The 20,988-nt window shown below is 36.1% G+C and overlaps 1 protein-coding gene across 1 annotated transcript in view; it reads left to right on the top strand.

The window, feature by feature from the left end:
- The first annotated feature begins 966 nt into the window (after positions 1 to 966).
- Positions 967 to 20,988, top strand: part of LOC140755038 (pikachurin) — a 262,010-nt gene continuing 241,988 nt past the window's right edge. Inside the window, exon 1 of the mRNA XM_073090215.1 lies at positions 967 to 1,104. The gene's annotated coding sequence lies outside the window, so the exon portion shown is untranslated. The remainder of the gene's footprint in view (positions 1,105 to 20,988) is intronic.

Genomic DNA, 20,988 nt, shown 5'->3' with positions numbered 1-20,988 from the left:
TAGTCCTGAGCCGTAGTGGCGCATCTGTGGTCGACGTCGGTTCGGAATCTAACCTTATCTGGGTTTGATTATAGAATTCCATGGGCGGCAGTAGCCACTTACCATCCGGTGGACTGCGTGCTCGTCTGCTACTTCTGCATTATAAAAAAACGCCTATCACGAATCTATTGGCGCTCCAGAGGACTAAGATTGGCACCCCATAACCTCATGTGAGTCAGCAGCATCCACACTTGAAGGTGGTAGAACCTTTTGTGTTTCGACTCCGGCGGCACCACCGCCACACCTATTTCTACCTAATAAAGGCAGTGTTAGGCGCTGCTGTGTTCCGTTTTGAAGGGTGCGGTAAGGGAGACAGACTTTTCTGAGGCGTTCCAGCTTAGTCCTTAGGGGTAGCGGCGCATCTGTGGCCGACCTCAGGTAGGAATATCTAATCCTATCTGGGGTTGATTACAGATGTCCATGGGCGGCAGAAGCCACTTACCATCATGTTGACTGCATGCTCGTCTGCTACTCTTATATTATAAAAAAAAACACTGCAGCTTGTTTGCTAGAAATTGGTAAACGGTGGTACCTCGCTGGTCAAATCAATTTAGTTCTACCCCCTTTCAAGTATTCACTTTTACTTGTATTAGACCTGAACATAAGTACGTCGAAAATGGAAAAAGGGGAGTCAGCTTTTCAATTATCGTGACTAAACGGCATAATCATTTCGCAAAGAAACGTTTTTGGCGAAAATCCGCTTTATACCGCTAAGCGTCATAAAGGCTGCTTCTAATGTCACCGCCATTTTAAATCAGCCATTTTGAAATAGGATTTGGTGACTTAAAAAGGTTTCTTCACTTTCAATTTGAGTGATCAATTTTGTGTCCTAATCATGGGGTGAACGGAACAATGGGGTACGACCTTAAGGTGTTGTGCGCATGCGTAGGGCTCCCCAGCGGACTGTCATGGCCGTTCAGTCCGCGTATCGACGCCGAGCCGTTCGTATTGCTTCTCTGCTCAGACCACACTTCTGGTTACTGAACCTAACTAACTAAACAGTTTGAGTGTGCCAGTGTAGTGACAGTGCCAACAGAAACCGGATTAAACCAGACAACTCCAGCCGTAAGTAGTTTTTACACTAATTGGTAACGCGGATCGCGGCACGTGTGTGTGTGTTTACGTTTGTGGGTGTGTGCGTGGAAAGAATTAGTACGCTTCAATGTTTATACAATTTATTGATTCCGGAAAGTTTAAGTTCGTGTCAGCATTCCGTTTTCCCTCGAGTCGTAGTGTAATTAATTTTTCCGATAACTTTAATTTTTCCGCTCGCGTTACGTCAACGTTTGATGGATTGCCTTCGCATTAATGGATTAGGGAATGTTTGTTGGTTATTCAATAACAGCCAATATGTTTGTTGATCGTTTGATCAAACCTTTTCAAACATGGCATTTTAACCGCACGGCTCCACCCGAATGGACCTACTCTATCTTTTATGTTTTTACATAGAAACCCTATTTTATACATGATTTTCAGGTAAAAAGTAAGGTTGTCTTAGTCGGTTGTCTATATTATTTATTTATTGAAAGTCCCGTCAATATTAGTTTTGCCGTTTCACACATCCTACATAGGTAGACGAAAATTAAAAAAAGAACTGTTTCTTATTTATGGTTGCAGTTAGTTAAATATATTCGTTAAGGTATAAAATATTTTATTAGTATCGGCGATGATATTTCAATATAACATAACCTAACCTAACCTAAACCAGTGAACCCTCTAGTTTCTATTCAATAATAATCTTTGTCTGTCGAAAGAGAATATTACAACTGTAATAAATTGTAAAAAAATAAATTATAATAAATTATTTACCAATAGAAAATAATGTAGACAGACCTGATTCCAATGAAGTCGAACTAACATGAGGTATGAATAATTTAACCAGACGTTCCGTTGTGTCTGGGACAGTTCCGTTTTCAGCTATTTTGTCCCGAAGAACTCGGGGACGCGTGTGTGTTTCTTTTTGTCGAATTCCTTATAAGGGGCGGCAACTACCCTCGCTACTCCACCGAAATGATACGTTTAGTATATTTTGAATATTTACCCAAATTTGCTTACATTGCTTAAGTATCCAACTTTAAAATATAATAAAAATGGGCAGGAGGTATAGGTAGGAACAACTATCTCACTTGTTGGTTTATTATGTATCTATCTTTGGCAAACATACATATTGTTACTGTCATCTATTTTCGTGTTTGAAAAATATTAAAAAAATGCATTTTTTAAATCATTTACGAATGAAACGATATTTCTCTGCACTTTTTCTTAGATTTCGTGTCTTTGCACCACTTGACTGCGCATGTCGGCATTGTTCCGCGTAGGTAAATTACACCATGACAGCCATTAAATGGCTGACAGAAATGTCAGCCGTTTAAGCCATTTAATGGCGTCCTTCAATTACAAGGTGGTGAGAAATCTATACTTATCTATGTTGGCAAAGTAAATCTTTGAAAAATACCTAAATTAAACCAAGCAAAAAACAGGTACCCCCCTGCTTTCTTAAAAGTCACCGTCCCCAATTACATTTTCAACACAAAACAAGTCGGTAATGATATGCCGACATTGATATTTTACCATTTTGTGACATTATTTATCTCGAAAACAAACAATTCGTATTATATAACATAGATAATGGATCATACATACAACACAAAGGTATATTACAGTTTCCACTATTAAATTTTACAAAAAGATAAAAAGCAAAAAAAAAGAAAATAATATTATATCATCGAAAACTATTGCTCTTATTATTATTAACACATATATGATAAGGCTTAAAGGTAGAATGCTTAGCTTAAGCCCTTAAGTACCAAAAGATAGGCGGAGGTGGAACCTCTCGGAATAATTATGATAATTTTTGCTGCATCACGTTACACGATCAAGTTTAAGCTAGGTGGCTACTTAATTAAGTATCTTATAAGTACAGCTATTTTTGATGGTACAGCCCTTTGTGAAGTAACTCCAGTCCATCTGATGGTAAGTGGCTACTGTCGCTCATGGACATCTGTAATGATGATCAGAGTTCCTGAGATCGGTCACAGATTTGTTACTACTGCTGGGGAATAAGTAAGAACGCCGTGGATAAGTATGTCTCTCTTACCATCGTCATCATCCCATTACTGTCCACTGCAGGGCACGGGTCTCCTCTCAGAATAAGAAGGATCAGGCCATAGTCCACCGTGGCCAAGTGCGTATTGGTAGACTTCACATACTTTTTTTTATTACCTTTGAGTTTTTTTTTTTTATAAAATCTCTAAGGTAGAGACTCTATGTGAGTACAAATGTCTAATAAGTAGGTTAATTTAGGATAATCTTGGATAATACGGCACTAACTCATATTCTCTAGACATACTATCTTCATCTATATAAAATGAATGTTTGTCTGTATGTCCTTTATAGAATCGTAAACTATGCATTTGACCATGTGATGATCTTTAGCAAAGTTGTTGTGCATGAGCCCACGAAGGTTTCCGAGTTGGTACGACCAATTTTCAACAGATGGTGCCACTGTCATTCCAATGAAGGAACAAACTTTCAGTTATATGTATGTAATTTTTTTAAACGCGGGCCAAGCCGCGGTTGCTCATAGTTTTATATGTAAGTAAGGAGTAGCTCAGAGAAAATATTCATGCATTTAAAGAAACTTCATTCAAAAATCCATGCATTGTTTACGATATCGTCCACATCTCGTATGCAATGCTGTCTAGAGTCTAGACACATTACGTAAAACATTTAAATTGCAGACGTCTATGCCACTGAACATCATTATATGATGCGTAGAACATAAATAGAATAGCAGAGGCGAGACATGTGTCATGTTTAATATTTTTATAGAGGCAAAAGAGAAAAGATACACTTTTCTTTCTGTTTTTTCTTTTATTTATACTTTATCGGCAGTTTTCAGTTTTAGGCGGACTACGCAAGTATTGTTTTACCCCCATTATTAATAATCAATTTATTAAAATTTTACCTATCAAGATTTACCGACCAAGATTTAAAAATGACTCGACTCGTGCACAACCGCCACACCTATTTCTACCAGCGCTAATAGGTGCTCTGCTATTGGCACTGCTGTTATTGGCAGAATTTCACTTACTTTTCCGAGGTGTTCAAGCTTAGTCCTCAAGGGTAGCGGCGCATCTGTAGCGACCTTAGGTAGGAATATCTAATCCTATCTGGGGTTGATAACTGATGTCCATGGGTGGCAGTAGCCACTTACCATCAGATGGGCTGCATGCTCGTCTGCTACTACTATATAATAAAAAAAAGGGTTAACGAAAGGGTTAATATACATTAATATACGAAAACTTTACAAACAAAAAAAGTGTTTTGTGTCATATATAAATAAGTTATTTCTTTTGTTTTAAAATTACAGTTAAAGCTTATATTTCTTGTTAGTCCAATCTCAACTCGGCTTGTACTTACCCATTTGGAATACTTCCAACAGCAAATGTAATAATCAACTGTATACCATGTACGATGTACATAGGTATCTGTTTTACTAGAGCTTAAGATAACGTTTTATACGATTTGGTACCTTTATTAGAGGCGCGGGCTTAAAATTAATAAGGCATGAGAGAATGTGACTATTTTCTACTCATTGCTTTTAAATTGGATTTATATAATAATTTTTCACTGTTGTACATAAGTTTCACGTAAAAAATCAAGTACAAATTAGGTCAGTTACAACAGACAATAATTATTATAAAAACGAAACACACGATGAGTTAAAAATATAGCCCATGTCAATTGTCATTTCTACAAATTAAGTCTAATTAATATGATAATAAAACCCGTCAAAGTGTTTGGGCTACAAGGTATGCCAAAGAAAGAGACATACATAAATACATGCGCTCAAAAAATTACCCTCCTCAGTTAGGTAAAAGTTTATAAAAACGCGAGCGTATACGCGAGCACACAGCGCTCTTGTAGTTTTGATATAACGTCAAATATATTTCTTGAAAAAGGCGTTTTTTTATAATATGGGAGTAGCAGACGAGCATGCATTCCACCTGATGGTAAGTGGCTACTGCCGCCCCATATAGGATTAGATATTCTTACCTGAGGTCGGCTACAGATGCGCCTCTACTCCTGAGGATTAAGCTGGAACGCCTCGGAATAGTATGCCTTAACACACCGTTCAAACCAGAACACAGCAGCACTTAACGCTGCGGGTATTAGGCAGAAATAGGTATAGGTAGGTAGGTGGTGGTTTCACCGGAGTTGAACCAAAAAGGGTTCTAACACCTTCAAAACTTGAAAATATCTGCATCCTCAGTCGGGTAAAAAGTTTATAAAAACTCGAGCGTATACGCGAGCAGAGTCGAGCACAGAAAAATAAACCAGAATAAAACCTCTATTGCGTGAATACTACAAGAATTGCTCGTTCAATAGATAATGGGTCTTAAGTCCGGCTATCTTATCTCATCTCGAACACTAAACAAACTCAAAGCCCTAAGCCCTAACACGTGTTGGGCTTAAAGTAAGTCCGACTTCGTAGCGGTCGCAAATTTATTCATTGGACACACATCGTTCGTTGTGGAGTTTTTACATAACGTAAAATATATTATATTTGTGTAAAAATGTATTTTTCATGTAGAAATATATTATTGTAAAATATGTAGAGTATGTAGATTGATATTAATGTAAGACCATGGAATCATGAAAATTATTACCCATTACTGTCCCACTGTTGGGCAGGGGTCTCCTCTCATAATGAGAAGGATTAGGCCATAGTCCACCGCGCTGGCCAAGTTCGTATTATTAGACTTACCACATACTTTTGATATTTTTTTTATAAATCTCTCAGGCATGCAGGTTTCTTCATGATGTTTTCCTTCACCGTTTAGCAAGTGATAATTAATTTCTAATACGCACATAACTTGGAAAAATCAGACGTTTTGAACCTTGGGATTTGAACCTTGGACACCTCGATCAAGAGGCCGAGTTACTTAACCACTAGGCAATCACTGCCTTTAACACAAATAAATAAAGTTCAAATGAATAAAAAAGTGAAATAATTACAAAATTATTTCCATTTTATAAACTAAAACAATTTGTTGCAGTACTATTTTGAAAAACCGTTTCTAAAGTTTGTGTTTATTCATCTAGGTTTTATGAAAGCAGAGAATTACTTACACCACTATTCACTTCGTTTGTAAAGTTCTTGTTAAAAATTAAAAATGAATGTAAGTATACTAAGAAATTGTTGCTAATTTTTTTTTTTTTTATAATATAAGAGTAGCAGACGAGCATGCAGTCTACCTGATGGTAATTTGCTACTGCCGCCCATGGACATCTGTAATCAACCCCAGATAGGATTAGATATTCCTACCTGAGGTCGGCCACAGGTGTGCCGCTACCCCTGAGGACTAAGCAAGAACGCCTCGGAAAAGTCTGTCTCCCTTACCACACCCTTTAAACCGGAACAAAGCAGCGCCTAACACTGCTGTTATTAGGTAGAAATAGGTGTAAATATATGAACTTATAATTTTGTATTTTCTATCGCTAATTACATTATTCTTTTTCCTCGCATTTATATTTACACACAATTTATTTTGCCGTTAGTTAAAAAATATAAGTCTATTTTCAGTTGCTCTTTGACTTGAACACAAACTTTAGTTTTAAGCCAACTCAAAAAGTCAAATTTCAAAAAACTTCACCCTTTAACTAATTTGAAAGCGTAAGGTAATTCCGGTAATTGACTACAGCTACGGCTTCTTCAAAGTCCTACAACTTTTCAACTAATTTCCGTCGTAAAAACTATTCAACAGTACATAATTGTCTTGTTCCTGTTTTACTTGTCTGACTAAGAAAGGGTTAGCGATGTGCTATGTTATAATGATGCTATTGTTTCCTTTTTAAAATTCACGAGTAGCACACGAGCATGCTGTCCACCTGATGGTAAGTTTTTTTTTTTTTTTATAATATAAGAGTGGCAGACGAGCATGCAGTCCACCTGATGGTAAGTGGCTACTGCCGCCCATGGACATCTGTAATCAACCCCAGATAGGATTAGATATTCCTACCTGAGGTCGGCCACAGATGCGCCGCTACCCCTGAAGACTAAGCTGGAACGCCTCGGAAAAGTCTGTCTCCCTTACCACACCCTTCAAACCGGAACACAGCAGCGCTTAACACTGCTGTTATTAGGTAGAAATAGGTGTGGCGGTGGTGCCGCCGGAGTCGAACCACAAAGGGTTCTACCACCTTCAAATATTCATTCAGTATTCATTGAGACGACTTTTTTATTCATGTACTCGTTATATGAATGTCTACTTATCAGCTATTTAAGTCCACTACTAAAGGTCTCTCTTTCAGAATGATGGGATTTGTCGTCTCAGTGTTATCTTGCGTATTGTTAACTATAATAATTTAAATAATAACTGCGCAAGAAGGCACTGCAGCTATTTCTTTCTTTCAGCGGTTACATTACTCTTCCACCGAAATGCTGAACTAATTTACGATACAGGTGTCGTGTTGATATCTCCCCGGTCGATACCTTTCAACTACCATTTTTATGAAATTGGTCATAATAATAGTTGTAGCGACTTCTGCCGTTTATCAAGAAATGACGTTTATGAATCACATTATGGAAGTTTTTTCAACATATTACATACATACAAGCTAGCAAGAGACTGTTTGAGCACGGCTACTCCCCGGGCATGAGCACCTAGTCCGCCAGGAGATCTCCATTTGCCAAAGTAAGTGAAACTATGTCTAAACTGTATATTACCCTTTTGAACATAGCAACACACACAAAATGCTTTTAACAACATGTTTAGGAACAAAGCAGTTTTCCATTTCACTTCAAACGGTTGCACTCGAAAACTATTATCAGAATCACGTAGAGTGCTTCCAATTAAAATTTAAAACAGCTCAAGCGTTAACGAACACCGCGAAATAAATTGAATCACACATCGGGCGAGCGGCCAAGCTAACTAGGGTTGTTAAGGCACAGGTGGGGTAGCTAGCGATGAGCGATTATTAAGAGATGCAAGAATTGTTTGTGGTGAATTGTTTATGGTTTGATGCATTGGCTGTCTTTTTAACACGCTTTTATTAGCTTCAGACGTATGTATGTTGGTATGTTGGTATGTTAGTATGTAACGGAATCTTTCAACATGATTTTAACCCCCTTCAAAACGTCGGATTAACTCGAAATTTGGCATACTTATTAAGGACCGATGACAATTCAATATTTTAAACATTAATTAATAGTTTTGTACCATTGTCCTTATCAACATCCTCTGGATTAACGATTTTCGAGGCGAGATTTTTCAAACACCTTCAGCAAAGTTCATCGCAACTTTAGATTGCAAATAATTATTGCTATTTAGTTTCAATAGGCGTAACTTTTATATCGTGATTTTTAGTTTAGAAAATAATAATGTTATTTCCCTATAACTCAAATGTTCTGAAACATATCTATAATGCCCTCTTGTAGAATGATTTTTAGGATTCCGTACTCAAAGGTTAAAACGAAACCCTCTGCGGTCTGTTCGTCTGTCGTTGGGCTTTATCTCTTAAATCGTAATAGATAGACACTTGATTTTTTTACAAACGATGAATAATGGTGGTCGCTATAACGAGAAATACTAAAAATTAATAAATAATTATAGTTCAAAAAACTAAAAAACACGCTTTTATGATAAAATCAACTAAAAAGTAGAAAATAAATTTCAATCTAAGAATCAATTAAGGAACAGTAAATAGTATAGTTGTGGAAAAAGTGTGGGGTGCTCCATTTATCAGGTTCGAAAAGCACCCCACACTTTTTCCACAATTATACTATTTACTGTTCCTTAATTGATTCTTAGATTGAAATTTATTTTCTACTTTTTAGTTGATTTTATCATAAAAGCGTGTTTTTTAGTTTTTTGAACTATAATTATTAGATAATTAAAGGTACGAGTAGGATTTTGTGGTTTCACTTCCCGAGTCTGGTGGTATCGTCACCACAACTAGCTATTCCTGACCTGTACCCTTACCATGAGTTTTGACAAATATGACTGTTTTGGTATTTCTTTACGTCGGAACTAGGAAATCGTATTGGCCCATACGTAAACAAATACCAAAACAGTCATATTTGTCGAAACGGAAAATCTCCTGGTAAGGGTACTGTAAAAGATAGAGAGAACTTACAGGAATGTAGATTTTGTCACGATGTTCTCTTTCACAATTATATTAAGTTATCCGATTAAGGGCTTCTTAAAATCGGATGTACGTACCTGGGATTGGAACCTCCCGATTCAGAGGCCGAGTTTCAACCATTAGGTTGTCAGTGCATTGTCCCTGTAGTCCCGGGACGAGAATAGGGCGGTGTGTGTGTGGCCGCATACCGTCGTAAACACCAGGTGTGCGGGAGGAGCGTAAATTGCTCCCCCAAGGGCAGAGCCCGATAGGAGCATCGCGCTCGGAGGACTCCGGTTGTGTTCCATCGGAGATCCCGGAGTTCTCCGCGAAGCGCTGAGGACGGCTACCGGGGGGGTTTTAGTGCGGTAAAAGTCCTACATAACCCGGCGTCGCTCCCACGTCATCGGGTACCTTTTGAAGGTCCCCCTCGTAAACAAAAAAAAAAGGTTGTCAGTGCATGCCAGTGATCCTTTGTTATTTTTTAATAGTTAATAATATAGCTATGTTAGATGTGGAATGATTTAAAATGCATAGGACGTCACATCTGAAGTTTATTTTATTATCCAGCAAAATTAGATATACTCTACACAGTAGTGTTTTTAGTAATAGGAATAGTTTTCTTTATCAAGAGAAAATTTCATTTTGGCTTTGTGCCAACTCTGCTTCCTTATTAAAATAACGTAATAATATCCGGTACGTCTTTTTGTATTAGATTATCCTGAATACTTGTTTTAGTTTTCTAAATTATATTTGAAATGGACAATATTTTTACATTTTTTTTAATTTTTTTTTTATAATATAAGAGTAGCAGGCGAGCATGCAGTCCACCTGATGGTAAGTGGCTACTGCGGCCCATGGACATCTGTAATCAACCCCAGATAAGATAAGATATTCCTACCTGAGGTCGGCCACAGATGCGCCGCTACCCCTGAGGACTAAGCTGGAACGCCTCGGAAAAGTCTCTCTCCCTTACCACACCCTCCAAACCGGAACACAGCAGCGCCTAACACTGCTGTTATTAAGTAGAAATAGATGTGACGAACCACAAACTATCACCTTCAACTTTCGTTACTAGGTTACATAGTAATACGATCTCGAAATACAACTCCTCAGTTCAACTATGATCATGTTTAAGTAGAGTCCATCCTATTTGAGGACGATAACAGTTATTAATGGTAGGCAGTGTCCGCATTAGTAACCTTACCATGAGTTTTTACGTTTTGACAAATATGACTGTTTTGGAATTTATTTACGTATTTGCCCATACAAATTCCAATCAGCGCCCCTAGCGATTGTATCAGAACTATAGTGTCAGTAACGTAATATTAAATGTTTAAATTGACAAAATGGCGCTTTATGTTTTGTCTTTCTGTTTTGCGAACATGTGAGGTAGACAAAAAGACTCGAGCACTTACTTATTGTTACGTTTACTCAGTCTAATGAAGCAAACGGAACAGAATAATGGATTGAGTAAACGTAACGTAAAATTGTGGGATGTTTTGAAAACTCATGGTAAGATTACAGGTGGACTGCTATTTATTTGCTACTAACATTAATTAAAAGTATTTTTGCCTTCCCATTCTATAAAGTAAGATTGCATTTAAACTTTTCATTTACAAGCCAGTTGGACCCTGTATGAGTTACAAGCACATTTCTAAAGCAACATGGAATGTTTACTCACATAAGACACACACATTCGCAACGTGGAATGTTTACACACAAGACACACACATTAACTTATTGAGTTATGGAACTCCACGATATGGTGTTTTGTTCTGCTAATTGAGTTGTTGAATTTGTTCTGTGAATTAAAGTTTGTGTACTCCATCTACTATATTATTTTATATCCAAATATCAAAAATATATAAGTAAAAATGTAAGAAAAACAACATTATGATTAGAAAAGATTTCATTAAGTTGAAATCGCAAATTAATATGTACTTCACCTGATGGTAAGCACTGTCATAAAATCAGAAATAAATAAGTAAATATTTAAAAAAGAAAAATCTATGGGAATATTTTAGTTTTAATAATATTTTATTTATACATAAAATACTAGCTGACCCGGCAAACGTTGTGTTGCCATATAAATAAAAAAATGTTAAGGGTGAACAACCCTTATCACTTAGGGCATGAAAAATAGATAGTAGCCGATTCTCAGACCTACTGAATATGCACATAAAATTTGGTGAAAATCGGTAAAGCCGTTTCAGAGGACTACGGTAACTAACATTGTGACACGAGAATTTTATATATAAGATAGTTATGTCGCTAATCAACGTATCCTTTAAGATAATCTTTGTGAACAAGACTGATTAATAGCCAGGTAAGCTGAACAGAACATAGGTCTAAACGACCCCACATACATCAGCGCTACGGTTAGCCGGAACGTCGATTTGCGGTTACAACTACTGATGGTTCGTCCGGTTACATGAAACCAAATCTTAGTCATTTGAACATTTTGATCTTTAGCTAAGATATTTTCTAACTGTACTATTTACGGAAGACTTATGTGCAATAGTAGTTCAGGAGACTAGAAAAATTCTTATTTTTTTGTTGACAAACATTTAATTTTATTGAGGTAACCTTCTTTTTTTTCTTTATAATATAGGAGTAATAGACGAGCATGCAGTACACCTGATGGTAAGTGGCTACTGCCGCCCATGGACATCTGTGATCAACCCCAGATAGGATTAGATATTCCTATCTGAGGTCGCCCACAGATGCGCCGCTACCCCTGAGGACTAAGCTGGAACACCTCCGAAAAGTCTGTCTCCCTTACCACACCCTTCAAACCGGAACACAGCAGCGCCTAACACTGCTGTTATTAGGTAGAAATAGGTGTGGCGGTTGTGCCGCCGGAGTCGAACCGTAAAGGGTTCTACCACCTTTTAAGTTAGAACGCATCGCATATGTATCTCTCTCTTAGTAAGGTTACTAAACCCTTCAAAACAGAACACAGAAACGGCTAACACTGCTGTTATACGGCAGAAATAGGTGTATTATCATTAGTCAACATGGCCTACTATAATCTTTAATCTTCAAGCTGAACAGAACATAGGTCTAAACGACCACACATACATCAGCGCTACGGTTAGCCGGAACGTCGATTTGCGGTTACAACTACTGTACCCTTACCAGGAGTTTTTATGTTTCGACAAATATGACTGTTTTGGTATTTGTTTACGTATTTGCCCATACAAATTCCAATCAGCGCCCCTAGCGGATTGTGTCAGAACTAAGAAATCATATGGGCCAATACGTAAACAAATACCAAAACAGTCATATGTGTCGAAACGTAAAAACTCCTGGTAAGGGTACTGATGGTTTCGTCCGGTTACATGAAGCTATCTCTTAGTCTCTGCTTATTCGGGTATTTAGTAGAATATCTCTATACTAAAAGCCTTTGACGGTTGCTATTTATTTGGTCTTATCTCTTTTAGAAATAGAGCAACCATTAAATTTATCTAATACTGGCTGTGCTATGCCCCGCGGTTTCAACTGCGTTATTCCTCTTTAACGCGGGTGAAACCGCGGGGCATAGCTCGTTCTAAAATGTAAGTAGCCTAAGTTACTCCTTACTACATCACGGTCCAGCCATTTTAGAGATTAGCCAGAACAAACAGACAGACAGACAGACAAAAATTGTAAAAAAAATAATTTTGGTGTATGTACCGAATGTATATTCATATGCATGTAGTAAAAAGCGGTTATTTCAATATTAAAAACAGACACTTCAATTTTATTTATATGTATAGATTTAAATTGTGATATATACAGTAAACTACAATCGACAGTATCAATTTTATTTTTTAAAAGTCTCAAGCTAGGTTTTACGTTATGTTTTCCCTCGCTGTTTTATCAAGTGGAAACTAATTTCTAATACGCACATAATTTTGAAAAATCAGTGGTGCGTGCAAGGTAATTGAACCTCGGACTGTCCAATGTGAGGCCTAATTACAACCAGTAGGCGATAGCTGCCTAAAATTAAAAATAAATATAGTTCAAAAAACTAAAAAACACGCTTTTATGATAAAATCAACTAAAAAGTAGAAAATAATATTCAATCTAGGAATCAATTAAGGAACAGTAAATTGTATAACTTACTAATTTCCACTTATTAATTTTCGAAAAGCACCCCACACTTTTTCCACAATTATACTAAATAAAAGCGTGTTACTTAGCGCTAATAAAAGCGTGTTAAAAAAAGACATTAATAATTATTTATATTCAAGTGTTCACCACTACCTATTAGATAAATTCACTCAATTTTCATGCTTCTAGATCGACATCCTACTTTATAAGCTATGGATTATCTGTCAATTTGTATCAGAGTTTTTTAAAGTATAACTATCAGTACCTACTATACCCCACTTGATCCTACACACCACCGCTCTATCATTAGGCCACGGCAGTTTCTCACAGAGACTTGCTCTGAACAGGTAAATGGCCGGAATTAATCTTTGGTTAGACGTACCGGGATATTTAGGCTAAACTCAGGTACTGTTGAATAATATGAAGATGGTGTTAGTTTTGGTTACAGATCTACATACCATTAAAAACTTTGCTACGAAACTATTATACATTTTGTCACAAAATCAAATTAAAATTACTTAATTAATTAATTTTAATTTATTTTAATTAGTGTTAAATTGTTTTTTGGTTAAATTTTTATTGTTATTAACAGATTAAGAATTAAAATAAATGATTGTGTAAATTAAAAAAAATAAGTATGTTATTATTACTTAGTATTATTTTAATTAATTATTTTGTGTCATTTTCATGTGTTATTTTAATAATATTAAGTTCTTATTAATATCATCACTGGCAGATACAATTGTATGAATTAGCATAAAAAAGAAAAAGAACTCTAGACGTTTGAGGTGTATTTTGCGCGGGAATAATAAAATGTTGTAAATTGATTCAGGAAATAGTTTTATTCTAATAATTTGAACTCATATCCTATATTCCATTACTATTTAGGCTAAACTCAGACACTGTTGAATAAACATGAAGTTTTTTCGGGTTACCGAGGACAATAACATCATTTTAAACTTTACTTTGAAGCTATTATACATTTGTAGTCATATCTTTAACCGACTTCAAAATGGAGGTGGTTATCAATTCGGCCGGTATCTTTTTCTTTTTTTTTTTTAATATCTAAGCTTCTTTTATAATTTCACAGGATAACTTTCAAAAGTACTGAGATAGTACTAAGTTAATATTATTTTCTTTATCTACTACTCAAAGTATTTTTTTAAATATAGAAGTAGCAAAAAAGCATACAGTCTTCAAACTCAGATAAGATAAGAGTACCTGAGATCGGCCACAGACGGACCCCTGAGGACCAAATTATAATGCCCCGGATAATATCTCTTTCCATACATTTCAATCTGGAACGCAGCAGCACTGAACATTGCTGAATTATTAGTCAAAAAACTTTGCATACTTTACATAAAACTCCCTATTTTTAGTTATGTTCAGCTTACATATCTACAGCCCACATAACCATATCTCAAAGTCTTCCACAAATGCCTTCAACTCGTTTTTCAATTACTAAATTATTATCTTACAAATAAATTACACGAAAACGACCACAGCCATATCTCTCCGTAACTCGTTTTGCAAATGGATCCTTGCATTAAGCACATTTTAAATAATTCCCATTTATTCCCGCGACATTACTTACGGCGCTTCACAAAGCCCTTTCATCAAGCGCTTGGCGTTACGAACATGAATCGTTTTCATGTCAAAGATCTGATATGAAAAACCTTATTTTTCCTGTTTAATAAATTTTACAACGTATATACATGTAAGAATATAAGATTATGGTGTCTGTACATTGAAAATATTTGCAAAAAAGTAGTCGAGCGAACTAACTATAAGTAATAATAGCAATTTCTATAATTTTTAGAATTCTTGTATGTCTGTTAGTCTGGGTGTTTGAAATCCATTTAAACCAATACTACTTTATAAAAATTTATAGATTGACAATATATAAATAGTCCCTATCTTGAATTAACTTGCAGTCTTTATTTTTAACCGACTTCAAAAAGGAGGTGGCTTTCAATTCGGCCGGTATCTTTTTTTTATGTACTCGTATGTACACGAATTACTCCGCCGTTAGTGGACCGATTTTAATAATTCTTTTTTTATTGTGTAGAGACGAGCTGGAAGTTGGTCCTACTTAAATATGGTTAGGATCAATCGATGGGATCTGGGGAAAATGAGGGGAACTCCTCCACCCATGTAAATATAACAGCCATAACTTCGCCGTTTATGAACCTATTTTAATGCCTTTAATTTCGTGTGTAGACAATTGGTTGGTCCCAATTAAATACGCTCATATTAGACACGCTGTTTACATCGTTATCCAACGAAATATATTAAGCGCCGACTTCAGAAATATGTACTAAACCAACATTTATTTGAATTATTTTTTACTTTGTAGTGACATAGAAGACGGTTGTATTTTTTTGTTAATTTTTTTATACAAATCTATTTTTACTCTCACAAAAGTTATTACAATTTAAAGTCAGAAGTATTTTTTCTAACTTTGCATGACGTGTATGTGGAGCTGATAATCAGTTTACCGGTGTACCGGTGTGTTTGAGCTTGATAGATGGCGTGGTACAATTCCCGTTATATTTTGAATTCAAGCAAACGAAGTCGCAGGCACAACTCGTTTTAACTAATTCCCATTTATTCCCGCGACATTACTTACGGCGCTTCACAAAGTCCTTTCATCAAGAGCTTGGCGTTTTCATGTCAAAGATCTGATATGAAAAGTCTATTTTTCCTTTTTCAATAAATTTTACATCGCAATTACACGGAAAATGTATCTTTGAGAGCATTTTTAATGGATTTGTGGATTGCTCGCTCATTTTTATGTAATTGTGAATTACTTTTTGTTTTGACCTATATGATGCTGTAGGCGCTGTAGCCACGTGAAGGCAATTATTAATCCTCTGTGTTCCAGTTTGAAGGATATAGTACGATACGAGTACAGAAATACTTATCTGGTTACATATACCTCTGGGGTATAATATAAATGCACTTGTAACCAACCTCAGGTAGAAAATAATCCTATCTAGATAAGATTACAGATGTCTACGTGCGACAGTGATGATACTGTTATCTTTAACTAGAGTGTGTGATTTTTTGCTTGAATTTCTTAAATATATTTTTCTTAAAAATAAATAACAAATGAACAAATATTTTGGTCGAGCTTACATGCTCCGAGGACTAAGCTGGAATTCCTGGACGAGCATGCAGTCCATCTGATGGTAAGTGGCTACTGCCGCCCATGGACATCTGTAATCAACCCCAGATAGGATTAGATATTCCTACCTGAGGTCGGCCACAGATACGCCGCTACCCCTGAGGACTAAGCTGGAACGCCTCGGAAAATGTATGTCTCCTTACCACACCCTTCAAACCACAACTTAGCAGCGCTTAACACAGCTGTAATTAGGCAGAAATTGGTATGGCGGTGGTGCCGCCGGAATCGAACCTTTAAAACTCTAATTAAATAAATAAATAATAAAGAAATATAATATAAATAAATAAATATAAATAAAATAAATATGTCTGCCTTGTGATACCCTTCAAACCAGAACACAGCAGCGCTTAACATTGGCTGTGGCACAAGTACCGCCGGAATCGAACCACAAAGTTATCTTTAAAACGACCGTTTTTGCAACTACATCATTAAAAAAAGGCGTAGGCAATCGCCGTTTTTATTTTTACAAGCTTTTGTGTTATCTTTTCTACGTCACAACAAGCAACTGCACTGAAGTTTGCGTATCTTCATTACACAAGTTCATTTCAAACAGTTCTTGTTCAACTGCTGTTTGAGATTACTTGAAAACTTTACCTTGCTTGTTGTATCTGTAGAGTATACAAATAAGTGTGGTTGAGTCTACTTTTAGTGTCTCAAAAATATATGAAGCTATGATAGCTTTTTTGAAGGTGGTAGAACCCTTTGTGGTTCGACTCCGGCGGCACCACCGCCGCACCTATTTCTACCTAATAACAGCAGTGTAAGGCGCTGCTGTGTTCCGGTTTGAAGGGTGTGGTAAGGGAGACAGACTTTTCCGAGGCGTTCCAGCTTAGTTCTCAGGGGTAGCGGCGCATCTGTGGCCGACCTCAGGTAGGAATATCTAATCCTATCTGGGGTTGATTACAGATGTCCATGGGCGGCAGTAGCCACTTACCATCGGGTGGACTGCATGCTCGTCTGCTACTCTTATATTATAAAAAAAAATATATATTTGAACTAGTAGAGGCCTCGGATTCGCCCGCGTTTAAAAAAATACCATGACATGTATATAACTTAATATTTGTACCATCATTGGAATGACAGTGGCGCAGTGTAAAAATTGGTCGTACCAACATTGAAACCTTCGTGGGCTCATGCACAACTACTTTGCTAAAGATCATCACATGATCAAATGCATAGTTTACGATTCTAGTCGTATAAAGGACATACAGGCAAAGTTTCATTTTTATAAAATACTAGCTGACCCGGCAAACTTTGTACCGCCTCAAAATCTGTTCATCAAATATATTTCATATAGAATATAGCCTACGTTACTCGTGGATAATGCAGCTTTCGAATGGTGAAATAATATTTAAAATCGGTCCAGTAGTTTTTGAGCCTATTCATTACAATCAAACAAACAAACAAAGTTTTCCTCTTTATAATATTAGTATAGATAAAGAACAAAAATAATATTAATAACACATAATGATTTATACCACGCTTTTAATGACCTGTATGTAGGTATCCGGGTGTGTAACGGAAACTTTGAACTTGATTTTGACCCACTTTCAACGGTAAGATTAATTTAAAATTTTGAACATTTGTCAAGAACCGATGACAATACACGCTTTAAATAATTTTGTCCCATTCTCCTCATGAGGATCGTCAGGATTAACGATTCTCCTTGTGCAATTTCAGCGTGATTTTTAGTTTTTTAGATTATAACTAACTGACCCGGCAAACGTTGTTTGCCGTGTCAATAAAAAATGTTAAGCTTGAAAAACTCTTATCAATTAGGGGTATGAAAAATAGATAGTAGCCGATTCTCAGACCTACTGAATATGCATATAAAATTTGGTAAAAATCGGTAAAGCCGATTCGGAGGAGTACGGTAACTAACACTGTGACACGAGAGTTTTATATATAAGATTTATTTATTGTAAGTTTAAAGGGATCAAAAGCTGTTACTTATTTATCAATACAAAGAGCCCTAAATGCCCTAAAACAAGTGCCCTTGTACCCAGACCTCAACCTTTACGACCTAGCCCGTCGACATCTCGTAAACCGATCTCTACTACCCTCATCCCCCTAATTTAATAGGGTCATACAAATTGTATGATAACGTGATAATGATAGTTTTATTCATGTTTAAATAAATTGTGTATTTGTGTAAAATAAAGACATACGGGGCGGTCAATAAATGAATAAATGAATTTATCTACACTAATATTATAAAGAGGAAAACTTTGTTTGTTTGTTTGATTGTAATGAATAGGCTCAAAAACTACTGGACCGATTTTAATAATTCTTTCACCATTCGAAAGCTACATTATCTACCAGGAACATAGGCTATGTTTTATATGAAGTATATTTGATAAATAGATTTTGAGGCGGTACAAAATTTGCCGGATCAGCTAGTTTATTATAAAGTAGTATTATAAAGTGTTTATAAAGTAGTTCATACATAGTAATTACGTTCGGCATACTCTACCGGTTGATCTGGTGTACAAATCTTTAGTTTGTTTTATTCTTATAAATAAACATTACATAGTTGTTCCTTATAATTTGTATAAAAAAATAATTAATTTCTAATACGCACATAACTTTGATAAATCAGACCTGGGATTTGAACGTCGGACTCCTCGATCGAGAGGCCGAGTTTCTTAACCATTAGGTATCACTGCTTATGATTAAAAAAAATAATTTAAGATTAATAAAGATTGACTTTTCCGTGAAATAAAAACATATTGTTGCCTTCTTGAGGTAACATTTCTCAAGAAACCATCTTAAATCTTCCTGCACACAAATAAGATGGTAGAGAACAGCGCTTCACTCATAATAAAACTATTTTACGATAGGTGCTCTACGTAGAACCGTAGAGCGGCGTAGAGCACCGTAGAGCCTGAAGACACTGTATGTAAATAGCGTTGCGCAAATAAATCAAGTAGACTCGTTCCCTTCTTCGCAATTTCAAGGAACAAACTTGTGGAATTTTAGCACTTTTGTCATATTTATTTTCGACTTGGCGTTTACCTTCTTACAGTGCTGTAGACTTGTGAAGTAGAAAATCGTGTTCATAAATGGATCTTTAGGTCTCTTCAGATTTTTTTTAATACAGCTAAGCAGGAAAATCTTAAGTACTTACTAAAGGTATATGAGTTTTAATGAAACTTTTTTATAATATAGAAGTAGCAGACGAGCATACAGTCCACTTGATGGTAAGTGGCTACTGCCCATGGACATCTGTAATCAACCCTAGATAGGATTAGATATTCCTACCTGAGGCCACAGATGCGCCGCTACCCCTGAGGACTAAGTTGGAACTCGGAAAAATATGTCTCTCTTACCACACCCTTCAAACCAGAACACAGTAGCGCTTAATACTCCTGTTATGAGGCAGAAATAGGTGTGGCAGTGGTGCCACCGGAGTCGAACCACAAAGGGTTCTACCACCTTCACATAAATACAGCTAAGCAGGAAAATCTTAGGTTATTTACTAAAAGTATATAAGTTTAAATAAAGTAACTTAAAAGAGATAAATTCTCATTACTTATGACGTACCTTTCAAAAATAAGTTCGCTAACTTAAAAATAAACCTTAAGTTAGTTTAAAGGAAGCAAGTTTAAGTAACTGGGTTACAGAAGAAAAAAATTATGTTATTGCCTAAAGTCGAAGAAGAAAAAAGTTACTTTAAAAGATGACGTTTAATATGTAACTTAGGTAAACTTATATATAGTCTTGAATACATAATTAAAAAAGTAAAATTAGAAAAAAATCAGTAGAACCTAAAGGCAGAAAATTTACGTAAATAAATAAGTTAACGTAAAAAATAAGTTAGCTAAAGTTAGGTAGGTAACGAAATTGAATAAACTGAATTAAGTTTCTTGTAATTTAAAATATTGGTATTACTGTTGTGCCTCATAAGTGTTATCCCTCAAGGAAATAGGGTTTCTGACAAGAGGGTGTGTCCCCTCAAATTTAAAATTAAAGTGAAAGAACTCAAGTTGCACGGTGTTTTATTACATGGGGTCTTGGGTAGAAAGAAATAGTATCTTGAAAATGTAACATTATTTATGTCTGAGTTATTTTTCTTATTTAAAGGTGGAGAACCCTTTCTTTTTTAACTCTAGAAGTACTAAAATCATACATATTCCTAACTTATAATAGTGGTGTATTTTGGTTTAACGCTTTCTACACTCACAGCCCCACACTAGGATTCCCTGTATCGTGGGTGCCATGGACACACACATAGACAAATACACAATCACCCAGACCCAGAAACAGAAATCTAAATTCATCATTTAAATTTCTGTCTGGCCGGGGATCGAACCCGGACCCTCTGCGCGTCAGACCGGTATGGTGACCGCTCCGCCACGCGGGTCGACAATATTATATATTTCGGTCGGGTTTATAATGTTAATATTAAGAAGGAAAAGATACTATCACGAGGAATTCCAGCTTAGTCCTCAATTGAAGCATTGTATCTATGGCTAACCTCTAAAAGGGCTCTAATCCTATTTAGGGTTGATAAAAAAGTCCATGATACCCCAACA

The sequence above is a fragment of the Epargyreus clarus genome, unplaced genomic scaffold, assembly GCF_041222505.1.
Source record: "Epargyreus clarus isolate Ecla_fem2 unplaced genomic scaffold, WU_Ecla_fem_2.2 ptg000032l, whole genome shotgun sequence".
Lineage (NCBI taxonomy): Eukaryota > Metazoa > Arthropoda > Insecta > Lepidoptera > Hesperiidae > Epargyreus > Epargyreus clarus.
The sequence above is the reverse complement of the archived record's forward strand: the minus strand, read 5'-3'. Positions and strand labels throughout refer to the sequence as shown.